Source organism: Ursus americanus, chromosome 1, assembly GCF_024610735.1.
Source record: "Ursus americanus isolate L20-20 chromosome 1, mUrsAme1.1.p, whole genome shotgun sequence".
NCBI lineage: Eukaryota > Metazoa > Chordata > Mammalia > Carnivora > Ursidae > Ursus > Ursus americanus.
The window spans coordinates 60,095,030-60,118,349 of record NC_142127.1 but is presented as its reverse complement, the minus strand read 5'-3'; the positions used below and the strand labels follow the sequence as shown (position 1 = coordinate 60,118,349).

Sequence of the window (23,320 nt, the reverse complement as noted above, 5' to 3'; positions counted from 1 at the left end):
CTACAATTTCATGAAACCACCCACACATGATCAGTGCACGCTCCTGGTTAGAATCACAGGGTCCGCTCGTGTAGACGTGGAGCTGATGAACAAAAACCAGGAATACCAGGAGGTAGGAATTGTGGTGCCACTTTAAAGTCTGATCTCCGCAACAACAAAACCCACAGTATTTGAAACTCTTCAGTTTCAGATATGCGAGGCTTATCTAAGTCTCTATTTTTTTGAAATCAAAAATAAATTGATTTAGTGATTTTAAAATACTTAACTCCATCATGAAAAAGGCTGATGGTAAATGCCTAATTTACATAACAAAGTAGTCAAATACAAATAACTGTACAACATTATGAAGAAAAGTATGGAATTAGGAGCCAAAGTTGAATTTTGGCTCAGTCACTTATGAGATATATTTACTTAGGATATGTTCATGAACTTCTAGGGACTTTAATTTCTTATAAAATAGAGTGAAGTTACACTTACAAGTTTCTTCAGTCAATTAGATAAAATATTTGTTAAGTACATTGAATTGGTCTGGTGTATAAGAGTTGTTCAGCAAAACACAAGTCACAACTATAACCACAGTATTTTTTTAAGGATTTTATTTTTATTTATTTGAGAGAGAGAGAGAGTGAGTGAGAGGGGGAAGGAGCAAAGGGAGACAGAGAGAGAGAATCTGAAGCAGACTTCATGCTCAGTGCAGAACCAGAAGCAGGCTCAATCCCACAACCCCAAGATCATGACCTGAGAGGAAACCAAGAGTCAGATGCTTGACCAACTGAGCCACCCAGGCGCGCCTATAATCACAGTATTTAAAACCCACTGTATATGCATCATACCTCTGTGACATGAGATTTTTTTAAAGGGTTTAATAATAACCTCTATTTTTAAGGAAAATATAATTTATAAGGGGAACTGAGGCAGGCAAACTGACTGAGCATGCACCAAAATGAGCAGTCAAAATGTATTCATACACATATACATATTAAACAATATGTTCATGTTCATTTGAACACCTTATGTACATTGAACTTAAAGTTGTTGCTTTCCTTTTTGAACCTCATTTCCTCCAATAGACACCAAGCATCCTTGAATGAGTCTAAGGGTGGCCTCAACCTATGGTACTTGCAGTGATGTTAAATATGCAAATTCCCAGACAGTATTTCTGGAGAGGAAACAGAGTCTACATTTTAAATAAGGCCTCCTTATTTGGAAGACTGGATTTTTATATGGAATAAAAGCTTAAGAACCACTGGTTTACTGTTTAACAATAGGAATAAAAGTACATATTTGTCTTGAAGATCTAGGGAGTTAGATCATAAATATTCTGATGCTGACTCTGATGGCTCTTCTCATAACCAACTAACTATTCTGATCACCAATTCCAGCATGTGTGTCAGAGGAGAAAGGGTTTTCCCACACCATCAGTCAATTTTTGGACACCAGCAGGGTGCCCTACAATTCAACTCAATTCTGACACCATCTACCTGAGATAGCATCAGGTTCCATGGGTTAAGGGCTCAGTCCCACAAGAAGGACCCTCCAGATGCCACTTCAGATGCCAACTGCAAGTCCAGGTTGTCACCTGCACTTATGACCAATCAGCTATGGAGCAGAGGTTCCAATGGAGCAGAGGTTCCAAAGACCCCCAACTTAGATTCAATTGATTTGCTAAAGTGGATTAAAGAACTCAGAACAACATTTTACTTTCCAGATAATCTGTTTGTTGTACAAGGATATAACTTAGAAACAGCCAGATGGAAGAAATGCATAGAGCAAGTTATAGGGAAAGGGCATGCAGCTTCTATGCTCTCTCCAAGGGCACCACACTCCCAGAATCTCCACATATTCACCAACCTGGAAACTCTCCAAACCAGTCCTGTTGGGTTTCTTATGGAGGTTTCCTTGCATAGGCATGATTGATTAAATCGTGGCCATTGGGGACCGAACTCACGCCTGGGCCATCTCCAGCCCCTCACGCCTCCCAGCAGGTCTAGGGTTGGGACTTTCAGTTCCAACCCTCTTATCACACCTGGCAAGCAGTCCCCATGCTTAGATGGGATCCAAAAGTCACCTCCTTAACATATCAAAAAACACCTTTATTACTCACATTACTGGAAATCCCAGTGGTTTTAGGAGCTCTGTGCCATTTACTGGGACAAAGACCAAATACCTATTTCTTATTATAAATCACAATATCACAAATATGTAAGTCCCTTTTCATTGGCTCACTTCCCTCTTTCCGACTTCAGGGACATTAAAATAAAATATCAACTAATATGTAAACATGTATGAGTAAATACTAGGAAATATAATTTAAGTAGCATTAAGAGACCTAAAGATGCAAGAGAACTTAAGATGGTTTAGGACAGCTGGTTTCATTATACTTCAAAGGGGAAAAAGCGTGGACACGACTTAAAGAACAAAAGACTATGATAAAAGTTCAAATGAAAGAAAAGATGGGGTTATAGACTAAGGTTGAACAGCCTACAGTGAAGTTGTAATTAGAAAAATAATGAGTAATGGCCCACAGGTGGCAGAATGAGTCCTACTGATAAACAACGCTTTTGATCAGGAAAGAGGTCTATTTTGCAAATAGCTTTATCCTTATGACTTGAAAGACCACTTAGGTCTCGCCAAGTATTCCTTTGCAACCTAATCCTAACAAAATTAATTGTTTAAAGGAACTATCTATATATAAGCCCAGGGGTTAAAGGCAATTCTGAAAAGAATCAAAGCTTTTATTAGATGGAACCATTTCGGGAATCAACTTATGGTTCTGAAGAGAGGAACAAAGGTGCAGAGAAAGTTATTATAGAAATCTGGGACAACAATACATAAGACAGATAATAGGATAACCAGAAACAAAGATCTGTAATGTCATTGGTATATTTGTGGTAACAGATTGCACAATCCAGGATAAAACTTGTAGCTGCTGAGACAGGAGAAAATGACTAGATCGAGGTGATAGAGTGAAGGCAATAGCTACATCAATTCAGTTATTTGTAAAGGTCAGAAACACCCTACGTTTTAGATCGTGAGGTCTAAAAATGAAAATAAAGAGAATTATATAATACGACATTTGGAAATGTTAAGGTTCACAGGGGAATCAGCAAAGACTTAACTTGTTAAGGGAGAGAAAGCTTTAATAATTTATTCAACTTTTAAAATATCCTTTCTTTTTTATATTATATATGCAACAAATACAAGTTAGGAGGGAAAACTGGAAGTTATAATCAAGCTAGCAGAGGACTGATCTGGCTGAAGGGAAGTAGAAGTTTGAAAAGCTATTCTCACCTTAATCTATTTATATTTTCAAACTTCCTCTAATGTTCCCATTTTTAAAATAAAATGTAATTCTGGCCAAAGTAGAGACTAGAATTGAGGCTGTAGAGACTGTCTTAGTCTTCTAATTTCACTTCTCTGCCAAAGTCATATTTTTTGAAAAATCAAGAAGGAAACGGGTATTTCTACTAGGCTGTGTATCTGGGAATACTCCAGGTAACAAAGTACAACCTGATGCCTTCACCATGGTCCTTTCTCGGTGCACATCATTTTTTATTACACTAAATCAACCATTTATAGTCTTGAGTAAATGAAATAATAACAACAGACCATAATCCACTGCTAAGATTACTATGACCTAGAATTAGCTGACCCACTAGCATTACACAGAAATTATCAAGGTGGTAATTACTAAAAGCAGTTTGATGCCTGATTAGTTACTTGATAATACTTCATTATGAAACAAAGAAAAATAAATCTGAATAAAATTCACACCACTTTTTGGCAACTGCTAATTAATTTATTGTGTTTCCTATATGTTTTTGGATCCTGTTTTTTGACTACTCCTTATAAACTTCAGAAGTAATATGTTATTTTTCGCTCAACCTTCTTCATGATAAGAAATGACCTTGTGTGGCAATTATTTCTTGTTATACTTGATTTTAAGGGTATGTAATTACAGGCTGCATGCTGATTCCCATAAAATTGCATGGGGTAAAGTGTCAAAACAACCACATAATTTCAAATGTTGCCTTCCTTAAAAGTTATTTTATTTTTTGTTCTCTTTATTGCCTTTATTATGATGATATACACGTGGTAAAAACTTGTAAATATCTTAAAAAGTTTAGTAAATACATAGTACTGTATCCTAATCCCACAATATCCATAGACATATTCAATCAAATGCTGAGTAAAGTTCAAATTAGAACTGTTGCTCAGCAAATACATGACTATCCAAGTCGTTTTAGTCCCAATCACGTACGTTTTTCATAAAACCTTTAAATATTTTAGTATACCAAAACTAACCTGAATTATTATATTGATCCTAAAAGTGTTTAAACCTTCAAAAATTTCTCCATTAATGAGAAGGGTATCACAAATACACCACTTATATAAAAAATTATCATTAAATAGAAATGATTTTTTTTCCAGGTCCCTATGTTTGCCTGAGAACTTGAGAGAAGAGAGTATGGCTACCATCTTCTAGAGTTGGTAGGCTGCTGAGTAGCAGAGGCTAAGAAACTGAAAATATAAATTATTTTAATCAAGAAAGTAAAGTTAATCTAAAATAAACTTCCCAGAGAAGGTCACAATAGGCTCACTTGTGTAGACACTCCTGACAACATCCTGCTGAGAGCAGAATCAGCCTCCAAAGAGTGTCAGCCTAAATAAGATCATTCTGGGAAAATCACTGGGTTTTTCAGAGATGGAGAAGAGTCAGATAAACACCACAGTAGGGATCTGTGCAAGCAGCAAAGATTTTAAAGGGAGACATTGCTGAGAAACATGCTCTAATACTCTCTACTTGATTAAACCGTTCAGCACTTCCCTTATGCCTTGAGGCTTAAATATAATTGTATGCCATCATTGAAGCATCACAGTGGTATTTGATATTTGGAATCTTGTTCAAAAAGAATGCAACTGATAAGAATCATTTCAAGGCTTTTGCATTCTCTTAGAAAATGCTTTCTAATCAGAGTCATTTTATAGCTGGATTTCATAAATGTAAATGAAACCATTCTCCTCATGGGGGACTAGAGAAAATTATAAATGTAGATGTATCCACCTATATGTAACAGCTGTCCACTTTGGCTTTGCTTTTGTTATTCTCTATTTTATTCTACATTACTGCCAGACAATCTTTGTCCTTTCTGAGTTCCCACTGTTCCTTTCAACTTCACTGACAGTTATTTTTTTCCCCTGAGAGCAATTAATGTTTACCATACCTGGCTACACCTTGTGTCTTCCACTGATAAACAGTGACTTAAACACCAATGTCAAGCAATGTCATTCAACACATCTGCTTCGTTATTGCAAATTGTGATGGCAATCTGAACCCTCCCCCATGATTTCTTATTACATAACTACAGCAGAAGCAAATCAAGAGGAACGTATCATGAGCATATAAATGATGTGCCCCTACCACAACAGTGTCGAACACAGAACATTTTTTTAGAAGTGTCCCCACTATTTAACTACTTACCTGCATTGATGACTATAGTTAATAATACTATATTGCGTATTTGAAAGTTGCTAAAAGTGTTTCAAGTAAAAACGATTTGGAGTTTCGCTTTAAAAATGAAATACTATATTTTTAATACTCTATAGGTAATATGATTAATAAAATAATTTAATTTTATGTGTAAAATAACTTTGAATCTCAAATATTTGCTGTATTTGATTTTGGTAAAGTCCTGGTCTGCTTTTGGTGGTTGGAATTTGAAAAAGCAGCACCTAAAATTCAACCGAGCATCAATAAATGTGAATCTGAGGGCTTTTTTTTTTCTTACACATGGATAAATCACTTTATAGTCCAAGAGTAGAGAACGAGATGAAATTGAAAACACAGAACAATTTTTCATAGCTTTCTCCAGCTTTCACCATTAGTCTTCACCTCTTTCAAATTTAATTCCCTGTATGAGGAAATATAGTCAATAGAGTTTTGTGGCACAATGTACCTGAAATCATTCATCCCTCTGTACCTGCATGATTCTCCATGGTATAGGTTGTTTTGTTTAGGTATTTACATTCAAAACTCAAAAAGTGGAGATGTCCAGGGTATGTATGTATATATATATCAAGAAGAGTCATTTCAAAATTTAGGCCCAAAGTTCAAACTGAAGATTAGAATAATTTCCCAATGAAAAATAGGCTCTGCTCTTTTATTGTCACTATTCTTATAACAGATCTGTTACTATGTAATTGCTCATTTTTTTCTAATCTTCTTAAAAGTTCTCAAGCATTTTATCTGACTACTAGCCAATAATGTCAGTTATGAAATAATGAATCTAGTCAGAACATAGGCTTTAAACCCAATGAGGGCATGATATTAATGTTTACTGGAATGGACTTGGGGGGGTACAAAGTTCTGCTTAATCATAGGAAAAACAATTTTGGATAGTTCCATTTTTCTAATTTTTTTCAGCACAGGAGATGCTACTATCATTGAGCATTGATAATATATTAATGTTTAAAGGCATGGCCCCCATTGTCCCCATTAGGTGAAAGCCAGGCTGCCAGATCATTTTTAGTCCTCACAAGAGGAATACATCATGTCCTCAAACACCATCTCAGTAAGACTTCTGGCAATAAGGTGACTACAAGAATAGCAGCTTTCCAACTCATTTCTTTATATGACTTCTGAGGGAGGATTCTTATCTTGATAATCATCCATGTATCTCTTAATATAGGTTAAAAAGGAAAGGGAATATTTTAGTAAAGATCAACTGAAATGTGACATTGAATATTTCTTCATTTCAGATTTTTCACAGTGAGCCCAAACTGATAGCAGTATTATTCTGACATTTGTAGTTGCTAGGAAATGCCATGTATTTCACAGATAGATATATAGATGTATTTATTACAAGAAATTGCCCATGGGGCTGTCCAGCTCAAATGCCCTGGCTTTTATGCAAGCTTATATTCCTTTTACGGAGAAGCATTACTATTCATGTATTCACTTTAGAAACAGTGAAAACAAATCGAGTGAAATCAAAGTCTTGTTCTGTACCTTTTTAAAGAGTTGTGAATCATGTGCCACCCAACATTCTGAAATTCCTCCGTGCTTAACTCATGGGTAGGGAACCCAGCTACCTTCTGGATATCAGATAAAAATTGATATATGTTGCAATTTCTTCCATGAGCTTGAAACAGTTTTTTTGGATGCTACTTTATCAATTTATAAAGTGAACAGATCTAACACTAAAAGTAGGTTTTCATCTAGTGTCAGTTTTAAAGTCTACGAGACAACCATGGCTTAAAGATAGTTTAGAGACGGTTTTATCTAAAATGCAAGTAGATGATCCTTCCTGTTCCCTACAGTCTTCTAGTCTCAAGTCTGTGTGTGGGTGGGTGGGGGTGGGTGGGTGGGGGTGGGTGTGTGTGTGTCTGTGTGTGTGTGTGTGTGTGTGTCTCCCTCAAGGCAGCTTCTCAGAGAGTAATAATAAACATATTTTTAAAGCTTCTTCCTTCTATCTCAACCCATAAAGTCAATGGGGCTCTAGAAACAAGTGTAACATCTATACTATGTATTGGGAGGCAGAAAAACTGATTAATTTCCGTGGAGTCAAAATAGTCATCCTAAGAATTGATCATAGTAAGTACAAGGGAAAGGCTAATTATAACACAGTCTAATAGTCTAGTCCTGTGTATTTTAGTTAAATAGGTAATAAATAGATGAGATAGATACAGACAAATAGACCAAACATTATTTTATATTTGTACAATATAATAACTAGATAGTAAGTCTATATAGGAATCATCAATTATAATCATCAATAAGCCTATATTAAAATCAATAAAGAATTTGACTTAGAACATTCACTAGGTATGGACACTAATAAAACTTAAGTAGTTACATCAACTAAAGGCAAAAGATCTTTGAGATCAGAGAAGTTGATAAAAAAAAAAAAACCTGTGTGATCTATTGGGGCAATGTTTGAAATGAGATTAATATTTCCAGTTAAAACTCTGCATCTAATTACAATAAATTTTAGCATACACAAATTTGTAAAACAATCAATGTAGTAAAATAAATAGTAAAGACTGATGATTGCAGATCTCTTAGAAATATGAGGATGTGACAAGGTTAAACCCATAGCAGTATCTGCTTTTAGGAACAAAACGTATATTCTCTTAGGTTGGACGTTATGTAAGGAGCGTTCATTCCTTTTTTCAGTTTATGCAAAATATGCAAATAACTTAATGAATTATCCTCTTTTGTTAATTCACTTTCAAAATGGTTAAAGGTCATCTTGTATGCTATTCTTTCTGGAAAAGTGAAACTGACTATTCATTTTCTAGACTATACATTCTGCCTTACAGAATGCATGATCGTCTATGTAGTTATCTTTATTCTTTTAAACCATTTGGTATATCAAAATCCAAGGGAGGAGAAGATAAGAAAGAAGCAATCTGTACCAAATAACTATGTCCATTTTGTAAAAGTTTTATAAAATTGATGTCCCCATTGTCCTTAAAGTGCGTGTGACAGTTGAGAGGGTAGAGAAAAGACTCTCCATGGCATGATTATTGTGGTACCATGGTTATCTTTCCTCTGTTAGAACTGGAGTAACCAGTCTGATAAAGACAACAGCTATGATGGACCTTAGGAACAGAGGGACATACAACACCAGTAGTCATTTCCTTGCTTTTTATCTAAAATTTACACTTCCCTTAGGACTAAATGGGGTGAACAAATAGAGTATAATCATAAACCAATTTGGCTATGAGGTCTGCCTATTCTGAATCTAATCAAATAGGATCTTGAGTTGAGGCAGAAGTACATGGCCCTTGCCACACTGACCAATAAACTCTATCAAATCAAAGAAATAAAAAAGAATCCAGTTCTTTTCAATGGACATAAAAACAAGAATATAACTGAAATTCCATTCTTAGAACATTTCTTAAAACTTTTGAAAAGATGTCTTAAAGAGGATTCTCATGTATTATTATTGTATGACTTTCAGTGATACAAAGACTTGCAATGCCTAACTTCTTCTATAAAACCGAACACTTTGGGAAACTGAGATGTTCATTTTTTAAGCTGCTAATGTCTTATTTAATAACTTTCTGCCTGAGAGCAAACTGTTATAATGTAGCTTTCCAACATTTATACAATTATGAGTCAAATGTCTAAGCTAGCATAATTCAGGAGACATTAATTGAATTATATGGCCATGTTCTGTAAAGTTTTCTAGAAACTAGATCCTAGAACTTTCTTCTAATAATCTTGGCAGGGGGCCCTCCATTTTAAGAATTGGATTTAGGAAGACATACACGCACCGGCTTCAATCAATGTCAACTCTCCATATGTTTGCAATTAACTTGCGGTAGACAGTCATTTTGAAAGACTCACTTATCAACAAAAATGACAATGTCTTCGATCCCCAGGTGAGAAGCATGTTGAAAGACAGACTGCAATGTTTGTCCAGTTATATTTGCCAATTTTCTGTAGCTGCCTTAAATATGAGGTGGATAGATCTTCCTTGGAAAATAGGTTCCCAAAGAATAATTTTACCTGGTACTCAAGCTGTGAGGCTACTGAATAAATGCAAATTGCTGGTGATTGTAAAGATGGTAAAGTGTGTTGACATTTGGAAAAACTTAGCTTCCAATCTGAAATGATGCATAAGCAACTGCCCTGACCCAGAACAGGAATGGAGCTTATGTTTGGGCAGAGCCCATCAGAACGATGTGAATTCATGTGGACACGACAGAGTGAGGTATCTGAGCCATCTTCCTGGAATGACCTAATTATGTAAAATGTGCAAGCGATGAGGTTATTTATCCGGCATGCTGCTCCGGTATGTTTGCACCCAAGAAAAGAAATAATGTATTTTAGGACTATTTCGCTTTAATATGCTGCCTTTAGGAAATTGGCCAGGTATTTCTTTTAATGACTGGTTCTATTCATTTAGACATTAATTCACTCAAAAAATACTTATTGAGTAGATTCCATGGTACACACACTTTTCCAGGTACGTGATATACAAGAGTTTGGTTCCAAAGATCATAAACATATTGGCCCAGATTCTACCAAGTTTCCGAAAGAGTGGATGTTCAAAATTATTCATTGAATAAATAATATGAATCCAAATCTGACAAAATTTGATAAAAATATCTCCTGAAGATAATAGAAGGCAAACTAAGTCCTTTACCTTCTGAGCTACTCCTCAATTTAGAAAATATGGCAAAATCCTTTTACAAAAAAAAAGTATGATTTTTATCTATTATCATCACCCTTACTTTATTTTGCTCCATTTTTTTGGAAATCCACACATACATATATTTGCTAGCTTTTACTCTACCATCTCTTCCAGGAAATTATATTAATGAAGCAATCTTGAGAAGTCACCTTCTCCACTTCCTGTAAACCTCCTACTTATTGAACACATTTTAATTCAGTGAACTTGTAAAGACCTGCAAGACGTATCATTATCCACCATTTCACCTCTGACTCACTTCTACCCACACCCAAAAGCTTAATTTTCTTTTCTTTTTAATAAACCTCTGTGCCTAAAAATGATAGCTAAGTAGCAGATAAGAACTCATATTTGGAGAAGTTTGAATTTTGCCTATGCTACCATAAAACAGAAATGCAATGCTATGCAATTATGAATTCTCTTGAATTACGAGAAAACAGTAAGCGAGAGGTGCAGGCCCAATTTTATGTCCTGATAATATACGAAGCTGTAGATCAGGAGCTCTCTATACCCTGTTCCCCAAACACGCAGCATCAGCAGCCCCTGACAACTTGTTAGAACTTATTTTGGGGAAACCAGCGATCTAAATTTTAACAAATTCTCCTAGTGATTCTGATTCACTGAAAATTTTGATAATCACTGTTCCACACTTTGGCATATTATCTCCCTCCGTAGCAACATCTGATCTTTTAGTTTAAGGAATTACCACATATAAATGCTAAAAAAAAAAAAAAAAGCTACTACCCTTAATTAATAATCTGTTTTTAAAGGCATCTTTCAATCACTCAGCAGAAGTCTGCACGCAAGGTCATTAGGAAGGTAAGATTTGGCCCGTGTAGAAGTCCCGAGAAGGACCTTGCTGCAGAGTCTAGAAGGGCATTATACAGTTTGTGAAGCAAAGAGGACCATCAGTGGATATCACTGACTCTGACAATAAAAAGTAACATATCATTAGTTGGGAGACTTCAAGCACAAAGTGCATCAGTGTGTGAGACATCTTCAGCTTTAGGTTTTTCTCATAATAACACAAGGCCCTAATGTGAATTCAGAACAATCCAATGGAACACAGGAAAAACATTTCATTTCAGAAAGTCAGAATTATGTACTACTGAAATTGGCGGAAGTGCCCTACTGGCTCATTAAGGAATGCGGAAGTCGCAAATTCAGCCTCTCTTTTTCTGTGGAACATTAGCCTCCAGTGTTTTGACAATAGTTTTGAGAGATTTAAACCCTATTTTTCCCATCAATTCAGAGAGCTGGCAACAAGTATCTCGACAAAGAAACACCTGACTGCAACACCAGCCTTCTAGTCTATTTTCCAAAACTTTGTGTCAGTCTAGTATAATATAGTAGCAATATAGCACAGTGGTAAAGAATACAGAGTCTACAGCCAAACTGACAGGATTTGCTTCCTGGGTCTACTACTTACAAGGCAGATGACTCAAACGATTATTTCTCCTCTATATATCTCAGTCTCCTCACCTATAAATTAACACTTACTGCCTCTTAGGGTTATTCTTTTGATTAAAAGAGTTAATATTTGTATTTTAACAAATATTTAAAAATATTCGTAAAGACTAGTATCTGGAACATGATATGAAGTATGAAAATATTAACAAATATATGTCCTATTAATATTCTAATTACAGTTTTAAGGCAATATGTATGTGAACATACCCTTGTAGTATAAAACTATACATAAAACTAAGACATGTGTAAGATGCAAAAATCTTACATTGCTTTTATTGATTAATCTTCCTGACAATTTTTTTCCAGGTAGCTTATGTTGAGACAATGCAATTTGTTCAAGACATTATCTCCTTTGCAAAACATTACACATTGACTATGAAAAAGGGCAAGAATGAGGTGTATTTATATTAATTAACAATTAATAGATGACAGGGTCAAGTGATTACTGTTTCATAGACATGAAAATGAATTTATTAATAGCTGGCCTTGGATTACTAGTATATAGCACTATGACATCAAAAGATAAAAAACTATTATTAAATAAATATGTAATCAAGTGAAGTATGTTGCTTGTATAAATTATTGAGGTGTATTTCTGTTTGCAATAACCCGTTTTCATGACAATGAAGAATCAATAAATGAGAAAACTTTCATGGAAGAAAGTATATTTTTAAAAGAACCACCTATAAAAAGTTATATTTGACTAAAATTTTTTTCAGTGCCCATATTAAATACTGTCCAAGGGACATATAAGAAATAACTTGATGTTATTAAAGAAGCAATATCTGTAATAGGTGAAACCCAACCTATGTCCACATAAAGAAATCAGTTTATTAAACAAGTTAACCGTTCAACCTTCAATTTAACCTCCATCTCCTAATCTTAAAATCTTAAAAAAACCTTCTTTAGTTTTACAATTTTCACATGTCCATTTTACTTACTTTACGTTGAAACAGCCAAAACTCTTAAACTTTCTTATACATGTGAGTCAACAACTTACAACAACGCATCCTATCAAGTAATTTGCTGAATTAGCTATAGCAGCTAGAGAAAAGTCACACCTTTTGTCTTTCTCATTGATAATTTGGGTTCCTCCTTGAAGGACTATCATCAATCACGTCTAGAGCAAGACTCTAGTCATTCCTTTGCTACAGTTAAAGCGTCATCCTTATAAAATAGCCCTCTCTCCCAAGAGAGTCTAAAGCAGTTTCGTTGCCAGAAAAATCCAGAATAAAAAAAGAAAAGCCCACTGTCTCCTTAAAACAATATTGCCACTTACAGATGACAAAGAAAGAAAACACTGCTTTCTACTCACTGTGAGCTCCTCTCCTTGATTCTGCATCTTCCTCCTTCTGGCTTGTTTCTGGAAAAAAAAAAAAAATTAAAATCTTAAAATGAAGAAAAACAAAGAAGTATATTTTACATGCAGATTATTTTGTTATAATTATGAAATGATTAAACAGTAAAACTGTGGTGTTGAAACACAAGGGATATAAAGATACCCATGACTCTTCAACATGAGAGTGCTCACTTTAAGAACAGGTACAGTTATTCTTTCCATCCAGAAGATAGTCTATGGGGAACCACTCCAGAGGACCAAAGCACTAAGGAAACCAGCAAAGAGGAAACACAAAAAAAGATCACAAGAGAGAGACAAAAAGCTAGGCCTTAACTTAGGATGAATTTATTGGTAAATAATAAGTAATTGGCATTGGGCATTTTGAGAAAGCTTTAGAGGAACTCTTATTAATAGAATTAAGACATTGTTATATAAAAATCTGAACTTTGAGCATGTACTGATGTAGAGATTAATGATGCTCTGTATTTCGGAAAACAAGTAAGATGGTGATGATAATACTAATAATAAAGGCTTTATAATATCTCAGACATTGTTGTAGGCAATTTGCAGGCATCATTTCATTCAGTCTTCAAACACTTAATCCCATTCTATTATCCCATCCTGCAGACACCAAGGCTTACAGTGGTTTGGTGACTTGCCCAAGATCACCAAACTATTAAGGAAAGAGTCAGTACTAGGAACATGTCTAACACCAAAGCCAGTGCTCTTAAATCACTAAACAACAAAAGCACTGTTTTACTGCAGAACACTATGGGTTACAGGGGGGGGGGGGGGAAAGCATCACCAAAACCCCCGAAGAGAAATGAAGATTTTCTGATGAGAACAGATGGCACATTTTTACCTACACATGAAGAGGAAATTAGAAATAAATATAAGAACCCCACGTATACTATTTATAACTTGTCAGATAATTACCATGTTATGTAATCATATACTGTTCTCATTCTTTACAGTTGATTTATCCATTCCATTAATCTTTTTGTTAATTTGAGAAGTCCTGAATGAATGGTATGATTTCATATAGCTATCTGGACCTGAAGAACTCCAATTTACTCTTGTCTTCAAAATTCTGGTACACAGAATACACAGATAAGTACTGCTGGTTTTAGAATGCTGTCTTATCAGGTTTGTAGAAGATGGTTATATCTCATTACCATCACAGAGCACATATTTTATATTTTCTGAATTGTATTAAACTTTAACTCCTTGAGGGTAATCTATGTACATCAAAGGCAATCTTCATCAAAGTTATTAAATGTTGTCTAGAGATAATAAGCTCACTTCTCTATTTTCCATCTGCATGGTGCTAGCAATACAACTGTCCCCTCTCCTCTTTTTCATATAAACCTTGATGGAAGAAAATAAGTCCTAGACCATGTTTATAGTTGTATAGTTACAATCACCTTTATAAGGCAGCGAAGTAATCAAACAAGCTTAGCCTACCTTATTATTTTTGCCTGTACAATTTAAACCCCAGATTTAAATTTAAACATTTTAAATTTCAGTTTAAACTATGAGTTTTGTCAATGAGAAAAAGTATAATAAAATAAGCACCCTTCTCCACTTGCATGTCAAATCAGATGGAGGCTTCTCTTGCTTGCCTGCTGTAAATATTGGAATGAATAACCAGCTGTTCCTAATAATAATATTGAGAAACACTTGTTGGCAGCTTACCATGTATCAGGCATTGTGCTTCATTTTACTAATTCTTAAAAGTTGTAAGAGGTGCCAACCATTATTACCCCAGTTTTATAGCTGAGGAAAATGTGACTCAGAAAGAGAAAATCATTTGCTATGTTGTCTCACCCAAGATCACACTGCTAGTAAACTGTAATGGAGACAACTCCTAAATCTAGGCAGTTTATCACTAGGGTTCATGTTCTTATCCACTCTGCTCTTCTGCCTCTCATTTGAAACTCTTTTCCATTGATTTTTAGAACATGGCTTGCTCGTGAGTCTCACCATATCTTTATGAAGCAAACTTACTACCATTGGTTCCACCTTCTGTTCCTGTCCATTACAAGCTATAGCTACATTTTTGTAATTACTTCTCTATTCAACTATATATACTAATTGATCACACATACTTCCATCCTGAATCATCTATATTTCAATGACCTCAACATCTAGATACCCATTCTTACATCCAACCACAGTTTCAATATTAAATTCCTGTTTTTCTACATATCTGTTTTACCACCTCATATAGACCTCTCAAATTAAAAATGTCCACATCTGAACTCATTTCATCCCTCCAATTGTCTCTCAGCTTTCCTGTGTCACTTATGGGATATTAACACCTGCCAAAATAGGTCATAATTACACCCAGCCTGGAAATACAGGAATCATCTTGGAGTTTATGAACTTGTCCCCCATTTTTCCCACCTAATTTGTAACCAAACTCCCTTCATATTACCTCCCAATATCTCTTTATCCATCTTTTTCAATGAATTAAGATTTATTTGGTAAAAGTCCTCATTATATCTCACTTGAGTGACTAAAATGGTGCCCTAAGTTTTCCTCTAGTTTCCATTCTTTGTCCTCTTTAACACATGTTAAGGAGTAATCTCAAACTCAAATTTTGGTCATTTAACTACTGCAAAACACTCAACTTCCTTAACAACTACAACATATTAAGATCCTAGGCTTGGCCAACAAAGCATTTCTGGATTTCACCTTTCTTACTTATTTAGCATAATTTCTTGCCCGACACTCCTGCCCTTGAATCTGATACTTCATTCATATTGGATTGCCTGAAATTCTCCACATTCAGTATCTTTGCACACATTGTTGCATATATCTAAATTCCTTTTTGTCCTTTTCTTTAGCTAGGAATGCATTCATTACAAGTGGCCATAATCACATACAGTCATTCCATATTATTTATTTTGTGACCATTACACGTATTATTGTTACATCATTTCTCAAAATGAATTGTAATGATGTTTTTATTTATGTTACTAGATATAAAGTTCCTTCTGATCATCGACTAAGATTCATCTTTATTTTGGCAGTGCTTACAATGCCATAATAGGCACACAATGAATATTTATTGAATAAATAAATGGATGACTGAATGGAAGAGAAGTGTAATCTGTTCTGGACTTCAATATATAGGCAGGAAGAAATGAAATTTGTGCCAATTCCACTGTCATAAATAAATATAAATATATTTCCCACTCTTTAAGTAAAATAATACTTGCCTTTAATAACAAGAGTTTTATTCTAATTTTATTGTATATTTCTTAAATTATTTTAGTTGAAAAAACATGAAGTATGGCTATTCAATTACTATAATCAACATTTAAATTGTGATTAAATTAAATAATCTATTATAATGACACAAATTCAGGCACATAGTAAGCTCTCAAAAAAGGTAGTTGAGTTATATCAATTACCTAAAAGGATACATTAAAAATATCATTTTCTTAAAGTATTATTTGAATTTAGGCATATTTATTTTTAAGTAAAATGCGATCATAAGGCTTGCTTTAAAAGTTCTATAACAAAGTTAGAGGAGATGTACAAGAAAGCACTTATCTTCAAACAGCCACTCCATAAATTATTCAAATACAGTATCTTCAATACAGCACATGAAATAATTCTAACAATCCAATGTCTAGTCCTCTAACTACCGAATTAAACTGAGTATGGAGAGTCTATGTCATTAAACAGACATATAGTTTGCCACCAAATGCCACTTTCAAATATAATTTGATGCATTATACCAAAAGAAACATAAGCCATATGCATAAAATATTCCAGAAAGGTAGTCTCTTTCAACTCTTGTTGAAAATAATAAAACAGTAGGCTCAAGCGTTGGTTGCCTAATAGATACTGTATAAAATATCGTTAAACTCTTCTGCGACAAAGCAAGATCTATATGGATGGAACACGAGAGTAAATGAATATTCAGTATCTTTATATAAAATGATTGGATTTTCAATTGCATTAAAAATGACTATTCAAATCAATACCCTATTATTTCAGAGGACATAGTCTATTTCATAAATATGGTGCATAATAATTAAAAGTGCTGCTGTCAATAGGCTGAAGGTTAATTGCAAAAGCAGCGGGAAGGCCAATGTTGGCTGAGTAATATTCAAAATTAACAGTCAAGTGTAATGAACATTTGTGCATCTGCAAGAAATGTTTCAAAATTAATCTTGCATTGAGTTGAGGGCTACTATAAATGTTTTTCACAAATACTATGGACAAATATTAAAATATCTGGGAAACTACCAGCAGCTAATCATTCAAAAGCTCAAAAATCAATAAATAACACTGTTTAAATATGGCTATGTAAATTTTCAGTATTTCCCAATGCATTATGTAATATGGTCTTCTGGAAATTCGTTATTATTCTTAGCAATTCATATTATTCACATAAACCTTTAATAAAATGGATATTTTGGGTTTTACCTGGGATTAACTTAGAAACACATATGCGTAAAAGCCAGAAAAAGGGAACTATGAAAATAGAAGAAGGATGAAATCTAAGGTTGCTTTTATTTATTGAATTTTTATGTTTATAATGAGGGTCACAGGTTTATATTTGCTTTATTGACATTTGAACTACCAAAATAATTCATTTAGATCAGAAAATACAGCAGCACAAAGGAAAAAAAAATTTTTTTCTATCCTTGCTTCCAAATTCCATAACCTATCAACCTATCAAAGGTAACCATCATCACAATTTGGTATATACATTCTACATATTTCTCTCTATACATGTAAACATTTGAATATATATATATTTAATATATAATATATAATATATATTATATATATTTAATATATATTTAATATAAATGTGTGTGTGTATTTTTTTTATTATTTTTTTTATTTTTAAGTAGGCTCCATCCCCAACATGGAGCCCAATATGGGGCTGGAACTCATGACCCTGAGATGAAGACCTGAGCTGAGATTAAGAGTCAGACACTTAACCAACTGAGCTACCCAGGTGCTCTGTATGCATATATTTTTATTTTCCTATGCTGATAAAAATATACACATATCCCTGCCACTTGCTGCTTTATCATTTAAAATGCACATCACTCCAAGTAAATAAATATAGATGTGCTCTAATCTGCCCATATAATCAATAAATATAGACCTAACCTATAGTTTAAATGACTGCATAATATTTTGTACTATGGCTATATCACAGATGTTTTTTAATTGTTCCCCTATTTATAGACATTCAGATTATTCTCCAGTGGATCTTTTTTGCATTAAAAATAATGCAGCAATAAACACACCTGAACATATGTCCCTAAGTGCTAGGGTACTTACTTACATCTCTAAGATTGTCAAAGGTGAAATCCCTGGGCCAAGGATACACGTGTTTAAAAAAATTATTGGTAAATATTGTCAAATACTCTAAATGTTTGTAAAAATGCATATTTTACCAATAACATATATCATGTCTAATTATTGTTCAAGTATTGCTCAACATATTAGGTAGATCTTAGATACTATAATAAGATACAGCAACAAAATAGTAAAAATATATAAAAACAGTAAATTAAATTAAATGATTGTTTAATATTTAATGATATTATTGCATGAGTTTGCATATTTAGTAACCCCAAGAGATTCTATTAAAAACATTAGAATTAATAATTGAATTGGCAATGTGTTTGCATATAAAATGAATATGCAAAAATAAGCTGTTTTTCATTATACCAACAAAAGCCAGTTGAAAATGATTATGAAAAAATAACCCATTTATGGGGTCCCTGGGTGGCTCAGTCGGTTAAGCCCCCAATTCTTGATTTCGGCTCAGGTCATGATCTCAGGGTTCTGTGATCAAGCATGGGGTTCTGCCCTGGGCATGGAGCCTGCTTGAGATCCTCTCTCTCCCTCTCTGCTGCCCACCCTCTACCACTTGTGTGGGCTCTCTCTCCCTTAAAAGAAAAAAAAAAAAAAGAAGAAGAAAAGAAAAATAAAAAGAACCCATTCACAACATAAATCAAAAATATAAAAATACCTAAGATTAAATTTAATAATTAAGGTAGGACTTATATGAAGAAAAAAATAAAAGTAAATTAACGTAATTATACTGAAGATTTAAAAGCTGAATAAATGAAGATATTATGCTCTCATGTAAAACATAAATACACCAAACTTCAAGTAATATTATTTATTAAGACAATTTTTATCTGAATTTAATGTGTTATATTTAAATTGATTAAATGATTAACTGATTAAAATGACTGAAATACTGTATGAAATAATAAATATAGGAAAAGTGTCCAATTTTTCAGACATAAGAGAGATGTTACACCTACCAACTATTACAAGTTATTACAAGGCACTGGGGAAGTGAAGCTGTTAACAGCTTTTCACCTAGGATGAGATCATTGTCCATGCCAAGCAAGACAATTTAGAACCAGTGGATTAAAATCATACGAAATAATCCCCCTGACCAAACAGACTAACTAGAACACGGAAATTAAATTTTTAACTGTTTGGAACCAATTTATAATGAAAATACAAAATGTAAAATTTGGGGATTTATAGCTGCAAATTCCCCTTTAAGAAGGAATAAGATTATTATAAGACCACTGTCTTTACCACACTACCCCCTCCCCACACACAGTTGATTAGCATAAGCATAATCAAATAAGTGGAACAGATTAACAACCAGAAATACAATGACAGATATGGAAATATCCATGAATACAAGGAAATCAGGGATAGAATTTTTAAATAAAATTTGATTTTATTAGGAAAGGATTAGATAGATAGATAGATAGATGATAGATATACATACATACATATATATATGGCCTCCACTAGCTATGAATTAGGAAAAAATGTTATATTACTATCATATAAGACTAAGTATTTAAGTTCAGTAATTATTTTAAAAGTATATTTGTATTACATTGTGTTATTCTTAAACAAAATAGAAAAACCAAAACTCATAAAGGAAAATATTGATAAACTAGACTCAATACAAATTTTAAATTTCTCAATGATAAAATATATCTAAGCATTATTAAAAGACTAAGTTAAAATTATGGGAAAGATTTATAACACACCTCAGACAAAATACAGATATCTTTAATGTACATGGCTGGCAAATTAATTTTGGAATATTAATAAAATGCTGCAATTAAAAAAAGGAATTTTCAGCAAATAAGAAATTTTAGTTTTACCAGTTATCAAGTAAATGTCATTTAAAACCATGATATACTTTTTGTCAAAAATACTGGCAAATTTCAAAAACTGATAAAATCATGTTAGCATGATTAGTTAGAATGTTCTTTTATCAACCATATCTATGTGGAATGTTAAAGATCTGAAGTGGTATTTGAAGCAAAATAAACTTGGGAACAAGAGCAAGAGCTAGATTTTAAGTACTTAGAAAACACAAGTGTTTCACAAGACTGGACAGCCAAGAATAAAGGCAGCCACAGAAAAGACAGCAAAGCAGAGAAGCAATCATATCAGGAGTAGGTCAAACTTGACCTCAATAGCAGCTGTTTAAAAATAATAATAAAATGTAGGGACCCATCATGCACAAGAAAATTGCTTCAACTTCCCCAGCAGGGCACCATAACTACAGTTGCCAGGCGAAAGAATCTCATGGTATCCCCGGGCCTGCAATTCACTATCCCCACGGGGAAATCGCCTCTAAACATTTTCCTCTCCTTGGAAAAGTGAAGTATAGTTGAATCTGTCTGGCTCTGTGACCAGACAGACTGCATTAGAATCCCTGATTGCTACCAAGCCTTACTTTCTTCATCTAAAAACTGTAGATGTTATCTACAATGCGAGGATTAAATAAAAGATCAGTGAAAATCAATGACATGGTGCTTGGAATGGGAGAGGTGTGTCCCAAAAGTCAACCCCCCTTTGTTCCCTACTGCGTGTGCAGATCAAATTAATCATCAAGAATGCTCTATATGTATCGTCATGTAAGTGAGTAAGCCAATTAGCAAACCCTTTGACTTGCATCAAATGACAGAATCGGTTGATAAAACATCAGAAATGCAGGGCTTTTTCAGTTTAATGTGTCTACTGAGTTTAAAAAAAAAACTGCTTAGCATTTATATTTCAATCTTATTTTTACTTAAATCTCATTTTTAGGTTTATTCTCCTTATTTCATTCTTAGGTACAGTAGCAAAAACCTTGCAGTTGGAGTTTGAAAAACCCCATTCAAGTTCCAACTGTTTTTAAGACATAATCAGCTAACATCTCTCACCCATGACCTGTGCAATGAGAAAGAGGTCATAAGAGCAAACTCACCACAGTATTTCAATAATCAAAAGAAATATTGTCTATAAAACCCTTCTTTTGGTCAAATATAAAATTCCTTCCTTTAGTGTGGGTTTTCCCAGGAACAAATGCTAAGATAAAGATCATTTTTGGGAATGCAAATAAAAACAAAAATAAATAGGAGGGAAAAGCAGTGAGACAGAGAAGGGGAGAAGACAGTGTGACAGATTAAAGATGGCCACAAATTTTTAAACCCCTATTATAGAAAGGTGGGCTCTATCTCCCTGCTCCTTCAGTCTGGTGGGACAAGAAAGGGCTATGACTTTCTTTTAAAAAGATTTATTTATTTGAGAGAGAGAGAGGGAGGGAGAGCTCACACACATGAGGGAAAGAGAGAGGGAGAAGCAGACTCCCAGCTGAGCAGGAAGCCCCACACAGGGAGCCTAACCAACTGAGCCACCCAGGAGGCCCAGGGCTATGACTCTTTTGATCAACCGAGTGTGGCAGAGGGATTGTGCCAATATTGACACCCAAGCCTAAGAGACTGGTAGCTTCTACTGCATGTCTCTTGAAATACTTGGTCTTAGGGTTCTAAGTTGCCATGTCTGGAGTCCAACTACCTACTAGAGAGAACAGGTGGAGAGGCTGATAATTGATGATAAGAGGGAGAGATGCAGCTAGACTCAGCCCTCCCGCCGTCCCTATCAAGGCACGACGCACATGAGCAAAATTATCTTGGCTCCTCCACATCAGCACAGCACGGAATGTCTCCCACTTGATGCCAGATGAATCAGAAATGTATAGTTGCGCTCTGCCCCAACGTGTGATTCACAAAATTGTGAAACGGAGTCCAACTGTTGTTGTTCTAAGCCACTAACATTTGGAGACGTTTGTTAGACAGCAGTAAGTACTCCACAGACAATAGCCAAATATAGCACATCATCGAGTATGCTATCACTGTTGAGTGTATGAAGCTCAATTCCATGGGAAAATTCTAGGCACTGAGGTCAAAAATCTTAGAGTTTAACCTTGGAGAAAACCGAACCTTAGAGTTACCCCACCTGAAGGATTTATACATCCATTATTGGTTGACTGTCAGGTCTCGGCTGCCAGTGAAAACTGTAGTAGCATGCCCCGCGGTGGTGAATCCCAAGAGATGGTAGCAGCTTAGGGGGTCGGCCACTGTCCTATACAAATGTAGGGTTTGGCGGGTCTCCCTTTGTTTTCTTTCTGGTAACAAAATTCTACCTTGCCTGATCATGATTCTAATGTTTCTTTTTTTTTTTTATCACCGCTTATACATCCTAAAACAAAACTACTAGTATCCTCACCAAAACAGAAAAAGCTATAAATTTTTGCAGTTGCAAATTTTAGTTCCCTGTCTTACTGCCTTACATTTTAGAACAACTAAAAGCTGAGGGTCATACTTATAAATAACTACCAATGAAAAACGCTTCAAACTTTTGATTGTCCATCCCTTTTGGAGTTGCTTCTTTGTATTTATTTGTATTGTCCAAGTGGTTAAGGACACAGGGCCTACAGCTAGACTCTGAATTTGAATCTCCCTCATGCCACTTTCTAATTTTGTGCTCCTTGGAAACTATTTAACATTTCTGTGCCTCAGAAATGTCTCATTATTGTCACAAAGAGGGAAAATAATATTATTGTACTTATGGCATTAATGTGAGCATTGAATAAATGATTAAATATGCAGCACTTGGAATAGTGCCTGGCGTATATGTGTAAGACCTCAGTAAACAGTAAAACATTACTTAAAAATCATAAAATGTAGAGATGACATAAAAATCTAAATTTGCCAAAGGACTATCAAGAGGCCTAAATAAAACATAATTCCTTGTTAGGTTTTTATGCCAACGTATCTGAAGCTGTTCATAGAATCGTAACTTTCTCATAGCAGAATGTTCTCTAATGTTACGTTTCAACTTGAACAGAACTGTTATGTGCAAAAAACGCTAAAAAGAGAGTGAACTGCATCGGTCAAGAAGTACAGATGCTAAGAAGCCTGAGTGTAAGCATTTCGTGCTCACTTCAGTGCCA

The 23,320-nt window shown here is 34.4% G+C and overlaps 1 long non-coding RNA gene across 1 annotated transcript in view; it reads right to left on the bottom strand.

Moving 5' to 3' along the window:
* Positions 1–7,405: 7,405 nt before the first annotated feature.
* The window catches only part of LOC148110773 (uncharacterized), a 522,247-nt gene continuing 506,332 nt past the window's right edge, over positions 7,406–23,320 (bottom strand). The window contains exon 3 of the long non-coding RNA XR_015724337.1: positions 7,406–13,035. This is a non-coding gene — a long non-coding RNA (uncharacterized LOC148110773). The remainder of the gene's footprint in view (positions 13,036–23,320) is intronic.